Source organism: Oncorhynchus clarkii, chromosome 31 (assembly GCF_045791955.1).
Source record: "Oncorhynchus clarkii lewisi isolate Uvic-CL-2024 chromosome 31, UVic_Ocla_1.0, whole genome shotgun sequence".
Lineage (NCBI taxonomy): Eukaryota > Metazoa > Chordata > Actinopteri > Salmoniformes > Salmonidae > Oncorhynchus > Oncorhynchus clarkii.
In genome coordinates this window covers 4,959,684-4,967,263 of record NC_092177.1, presented here as the reverse complement: position 1 = coordinate 4,967,263, position 7,580 = coordinate 4,959,684, and positions in this window count along the sequence as shown.

Below are 7,580 nucleotides of genomic sequence, written 5' to 3'. Positions count from 1 at the left end.
TTCCCTACGTAGTGCACTACTGTTAACCAGAGCATATTTTTCACCAGAACTCTTTTTAACCCTGTGGGATCTTGTCAAACTAAATCCATAAAAGGGCGGCATTTGGGACGCAGTGTGTGTCTTTTTCTGTTTCCAACCTGAGCGCTGCGTTGGAATGGAGATGCAGTAACATGGTTCCACACATGACCTTCTGTTTAATTCGGCCAAACTGGACGGGAATGAAAATACTTCCTCTTCTCCGGTAGACTCTGTGCTGCACACTGATTCCCAACACACGCACGCAGGCACGCACACAGGCACGCACGCAGGCACGCACGCACACACACACACACACGCACACACACACACACACACACACACACACACACACTGCTCACACTCTGCTCACACCTGTCCAGCCCTATTCAGGAAAGATCAATTGTTATTCACAAATAGCAAGGTGAGGGATGACAAGTTTGTGTTTGTGTGTGTGTGTGTGCGCGTGTGCGCGTGTGCGCGTGTGCGTGTGCGTGTGTATGCATGCCTCAGCTGGTGTCCACCTGGTCGTGTTGAACACCTGCCCAGAGACGGAGTCGTTCAGAGCCGAGACAGAGTCTGAGTCTAGAGCTGAGGCGTTCGGTGTGGTCCAGTGCAGATGGCTCAGCGTAGTCCTACTCTCCTGGTGCACCTGTTGTCTGAACAGCACAAATCAAATCAAATCCAATTTTATTTGTCTCATACGCATGGCACAGCACCTCGGCGCCTGGCGGAAGGAGCGGGGAACAAACACACATCCCAAATGGCCCCCTATTCACTATGTAGTGCACTACTTTTGACCAGAGTCCTATGGCCAACGGCACCCTATTACCTATATAGTGCACTACTTTTGACTAGCCCTAACTCAATGCTACTAGCCCTAACTCAATGCTACTAGCCCTAACTCAATGCTATTAGTCCTAACTCAATGCTACTAGCCCTAACTCAATGCTACTAGCCCTAACTCAATGCTATTAGCCCTAACTCAATGCTATTAGCCCTAACTCAATGCTATTAGCCCTAACTCAATGCTACTAGCAGTGTAATTGGCTGTACTGTTGTAGTTACTTCCTTGTTGCAATAAGCTAAGTAATTTCCTACCAGATATCCTGTGTAATAAGGGGTAAATGCCTATTACTTTTTAATGGTTGTTAGCTAATGTTATTTAAGAGTAACCCTGTGTTATAGGGTTACTAAAACCACAGGAATAAAGATACATTTGACCTTCACTGGCATCTCTATATCTCAATAAATATAATTTAAAATATTGGCCGTGAACCAATGTTACCGTTTTTTTATTTTTCAAAATATATTTTTTTTCCAGATGTAAGTGGTATATATTTTTTTTAACTCTAAATACAAAATTCTAAACGGATGTAACACTTGTAATGCCCCCGCCCTTATCTTTATGTTCAGAACCTTTGTGCATTTGTTGGGGATTCACACATCTTAGTCACCAATACATCAGATAATGATGTGCTCAACATTTAGTTATTTTAACTACCATTTAATCCATTAGCAAAAAAATACAAAACAAAATGTTCAATCATTTTGGTGCAATTTTCACTTGTATGTTCATAAAATTCATAAAGTCACTTATTCATATTACCAAATCACTCTTTCAATGTAGATACGTATTCAATCTACACTGAAAAAAATATAAAACGCAACATGAAACAATTTCAATTTAAGTTACAGTTCATATAAGGACATCAGTTAATTGAAACAAATCACTTAGGCCCAATTCTATGGATTTCACATGACTGGGCAGGTGCCCAGCCATTGGTGGGCCTGGGAGGGCATAGGCCCACCAACTTAGGAGTCAGTTCTACACATTGGGGAGCAAGGCCTAGCCAATCAGAATTCGTTTTTCCACACAAAAGGGATTTATTACAGACAGAAATACTCCTCATCCGATCCTGCATGTGAAGAAGCAGGATATCGTGTTCCCGGACTGGCGTGATTACACGTGGTCTTCGGTTGTGAGGCTGATTGGATGTTCTGCCAAAATATCTAAAATGAAGTTGGAGTTGGCTTATGGTGGATAAAATAACATTCGATTCTCTGGCAACAGCTCTGGTGGACATTCCTCCAGTCAGCATGCCAATTACATATTCCCTCAAAACTTCTGTGGCATTGTGTCAAGTGAAAAAACAATCATATTTTAAAGTGCCATTTTATAGTCCCCAAGACAAATCAAATCAAATTGTATTGGTCGCATACACATGGTTAGCAGATGTTATTGCGAGTGTAGCGAAATGCTGGTGCTTCTAGTTCCGACAGTGTAGCAATATCTAACAAGTAATATGTAACAATTCCACTACAAATACCTAAGACACACAAATCTAAGTAATGGAATAAAACTATATAAATATATGGATGAGCAATGACAGAGCGGCACAGGCTAAGATGCAGTAGATAGTATAGAATACAGTATAGACAGTAGAAGTCGGAAGTTTACATACACTTAGGTTGGAGTCATTAAAACTAGTTTTTTAAACCACTCCACAAATTTCTTGTTAACAAACTGTAGTTTTGTCAAGTCCGTTAGGACATCTACTTTATGCATGACACAAGTAGTTTTTCTAACAATTGTTTACAGACAGATTATTTCACTTATAATTCACTGTATCACCATTCCAGTGGGTCAGAAGTTTACATACACTAAGTTGACTGTGCCTTTAAACAGCTTGGAAAATTCCAGAAAATGATGTCATGGCTTTAGAAGCTTCTGATAGGCTAAATTAAATACCATCACAAACCCCTGACCTCAATAATAAGAACATTTATTGGCAGAACTGAAAAAGCTTGTGCGAGCAAGGGGGCCTACAAACCTCACTCAGTTACACCAGCTCTGTCAGGAGGAATGGGCCAAAATTCACCCAACTTATTGTGGGAAGCTTGTTGAAGGCTACTCGGAACGTTTGAGCCAAGTTAAACAATTTAACCTCTTAGAGCTACCCCCTACTTTTTCCAATTTCCGCCTGAAGACATACCCACATCTAACTGCCTGTAGCTCAGGCACAGAACCAAGGATATGCGAAAAACACTCAGAAGTTTGTGTAAATGTGAATTGAATGTAGGAGAATATAACACAATAGATCTGGTTTAGATAATATAATGAAAAAAAACATGTTTTTTATTTTTATTGTTGTATCATCATCTTTAAAATGAACAAGACAAAACAAACATTCAGATAGGATGATGGGGACAATTTCAGTGAAAAACATAAGAGGGCAACAGTACTTGTGTAAAGTTTCAGAATGATAACTTCAAAAATGAGTGTGCCACACAGGTGTCACCCAGGTCACCCAGGTATCCCACACAAGTAGCCCATATGTACCCAAGTGGCCAAATTGGTGAAGTTATACATTTTGAATGGAATAACTATATACAAAATAACAAAATGGTATTCTAACACAACCCCACAAAACATTTAGAAAAAACATGAAAAAAAAATTAATTTACAAAATAACACTTTCAATATTTGGAAGACCCTCAGTCCTCTATACAATATTATGCTGCTGATGCCAGGTGCCATAGCACATCCTTGCCTGCAGAAATACATTTGGGCAGATGAACACCACTGCAGTGGTGTAGACCAGCTAGATCTACTGTCTCTATTCTATTATGACAGACCAGCTAGATCTACTGTCTCTATTATATTATGACAGACCAGCTAGATCTACTGTCTCTATTCTATTATGACAGACCAGCTAGATCTACTGTCTCTATTCTATTATGACAGACCAGCTAGATCTACTGTCTCTATTATATTATGACATTTCAGCTAGATCTACTGTCTCTATTCTATTATGACATTTCAGCTAGATCTACTGTCTCTATTCTATTATGACATTTCAGCTAGATCTACTGTCTCTATTATATTATGACATTTCAGCTAGATCTACTGTCTCTATTCTATTATGACATTTCAGCTAGATCTACTGTCTCTATTCTATTATGACATTTCAGCTAGATCTACTGTCTCAATTATATTATGACATTTCAGCTAGATCTACTGTCTCTATTCTATTATGACATTTCAGCTAGATCTACTGTCTCTAGTCCATTATGACATTTCAGCTAGATCTACTGTCTCTATTCTATTATGACATTTCAGCTAGATCTACTGTCTCTATTATATTATGACAGACCAGCTAGATCTACTGTCTCAATTATATTATGACAGACCAGCTAGATCTACTCTCTATTTTATATTATGACCTTTCAGCTAGATCTACTGTCTCAATTATATTATGACATTTCAGCTAGATCTACTGTCTCTATTCTATTATGACAGACCAGCTAGATCTACTCTCTATTTTATATTATGACCTTTCAGCTAGATCTACTGTCTCTATTATATTATGACCTTTCAGCTAGATCTACTGTCTTTATTATATTATTTATTATCCATTTAATTCCATTTCATTTCATTATTTATTGTCCATTTCACTTTGGCCATTGTTGTGGGCCTGCCTTCCCCTCAACAGCTTCAAATAGGCTATTTAATTTCACAAATAATATTTTATATTATTAATTTCAAACAACAGCATTAGCACGAGAAGAACTTACCAGTCCAAAACGATGTCCTCTCCGTTCATAAAATATTCCTCCGTTTGGGAATCGTCATCCAACAATCTATGTCTCACTTTCCCGATCAATTTCTAAAATTGTGTGTACATCTGTATATCTAGACTTAGATTTAGCTTTCCCTGACTTAGTCGCCATACTGATTGATATATAAACAGCTGAAGATGCACTTTACCAAAACAATGCTGTTCGCAACATGCGTGGCTCCTTCCGGTATGAATCGTCAATGGCGAATGAACCTCTTTACGCCGGAGTTTACTGCATGCATGTTGGTCTTCCAACACATAAACATTACATACAGTGGGGCAAAAAAGTAATTAGTCAGCCACCAATTGTGCAAGTCCTCCCACTTAAAAAGATGAGAGAGGCCTGTAATTTTCATCATAGGTAAACTTTAACTATGACAGACAAAATGAGAAAAAAAATCCAGAAAATCACATTGTAGGATTTTTAATGAATTTATTTCCAAATTATGGTGGAAAATAAGTATTCATCAAGTTCATAACTGTGTCTCCTCAAACAATAGATGGAATTTGTTCACTGTAATACTTTAAATTGGATAGTCCAGTTAAAATATTATAAATGTCTTTTCAAAATCTGCTATGAAGACACGGCCTGATGTTTCATAATGTTCAATTGTTTCAAGTAATTGTCTAATATTATCTCCGATATATCGTCAATGTCAAACACCTGTCTGATCAAGATAAACAATAAATGGTAAAACCTGTTATATTCTATCAAATCCAATCAAATTGCATTAATCACATGCGCCAAACACAACAGTGAAATGCTTACTTACAAGCCCCTAACCATCAATGCAGTTTAAAAAATACAAATAAGAGTCATAAATTAAAGGAACAAGTAATTAAAGAGCAGCAGTAAAATAACAATAGTGAGACTATATACAGGGGGGTACCAGTACAGAGTCAAATTGTGGGGGTCACCGGTTAGTCGAGGTAATTGAGGTAAAATGGTACTGTACATGTAGGTAGAGTTATTAAAGTGACTTGGATAATAACAGAAAGTAGAAGCAATGCAAATAGTCATTTGATTAGATGTTCAGCATCGGAGCTGGTCGGAGCCGGTGTAGTACGATTCGATCTTATTCCTGTATTGACGCTTTGCCTGTTTGATGGTTCATCGAAGGGCATAGCGGGATTTCATATAAGCTTCTGGGTTAGAGTCCTGCTCCTTGAAAGAGGCAGCTCTAGCCTTTAGCTCAGTGCAGATGTTAACTGTAATCCATGGCTTCTGGTTGAGGTATGTACTTACAGTCACTTTGGGGACGACGCCATCGATGCCCTTATTGATGAAGCCAATGACTGATGTGGTGTACTCCTCAATGCCATTGGAAGTATCCGGGAACATTTTCCAGTCTGTAGAAAACAGTCCTGTAGCTTAGCATCTGCTTCATCTGACCGTTTTTTACTTGATCCAGTCACTGGTGCTTCCTGCTTTAAATTTAGCTTAAAAGCAGGAATCAGGAGGGTAGAATTATGGTCAGATTTGCCAAATGGAGGGCGAGGGAGAGCTTTGTGCGCATCTCTGTGTAAAAGTGTTCTAGAGATTTCATACAGGATAGAGAGTAGCCTGTGTGTTAGCAGGACATTTCAGCGTTAGACATACCACTTGATTTGCATCTTCTCGCTACCAGAAGTTGGAAATTGAATCAATCTGAATGGATAGTTTCTGATTTAGCTGCGTTTCTGCTGCACCCTCGGACATCCTCAAAACCGAGTAGGCCTCCTGTGGACATCGCAACTTCTATCATCTCATTTTTTAAGTCTCCACCTATTTGCTGTCCAGATAGTACTGGGGCAACATTTTGGACCACTTTTTAAGGGATGCAATTTTTTTTACTGTAAATCAGTATTTTAGAAGATTGCACCTTTTAGAGACTTCTGGAGAGTTTTGTTGAGAGACTATCGTCATTACTGCCCGTTACAGCCGATATGCACTTCCAACAAAGATCTAAAATAAGAAGTTACATGCAACCGAAAAAATGCCTTGTCTGGAAAGAATTGAAGTATTGATTTTGACCAAATCCACCTCAGCAGCAGGACAGGTTGGCTGGTCCATTAGCAGCACAGGTCGGCTGGTCCATCAGCAGCACAGGTCGGCTGGTCCATCAGCAGCACAGGTCGGCTGGTCCATCAGCCGCACAGGTCGGCTGGTCCATCAGCAGCACAGGTCGGCTGGTCCATCAGCAGCACAGGTCGGCTGGTCCATCAGCAGCACAGGTCGGCTGGTCCAGCAGCAGCACAGGTCATTGATTTTACCACCTACAACAGTGTACGAACACCATATCAATGTGTTGGTTCACCAGTGCTACATGGAATACTACATAATAGACATGATAGGCAACGTTTTCACCGTGGTTGTAGACAGGTTTTATTCCGTGTAGTTTAATTACATTAGTAAGATTGCAGGAGGTGCAGAAGAGGTGGATTTTGTATTGTATTGTATGTATTTATTAAGCTTGATAAGCTGGTGACTGGCAAGTTGAATGGCTGCTTAATCTCCGTATTCAATGTCTCCTTTAAACCCAGATTCTGGTTCACAGGCAGACCAACTACTGCTACAATAAGAGATCATGGGGATTTAAATAAAAACCCGATGAACAACTTAGCTTCATTTTGTTGGCCTGTGTTTATACAGTGTAGATTTTCCTCACTTGGAAAAACCCTCTGTCATCCAGAGACTAAGCTGCAGAACAGCTACCTGTGAGGAGCAGAAGCACAGTACACTTCAAAAGCACATTCAGTTGTGTTGTTTTACATCTCTGCAGGAGGAAGTGTGTGTGTGTGTGTGTGTGTGTGTGTGTGTGTGTGTGTGTGTGTGTGTGTGTGTGTGTGTGTGTGTGTGTGTGTGTGTGTGTGTGTGTGTGCGAGCGTGCGTGTGTGTGCGAGCGTGCGTGTGTGTGCGTGCGTGGGTGTGCGTGCACATGTGTGTGTGCGCTTTTGCAAGTG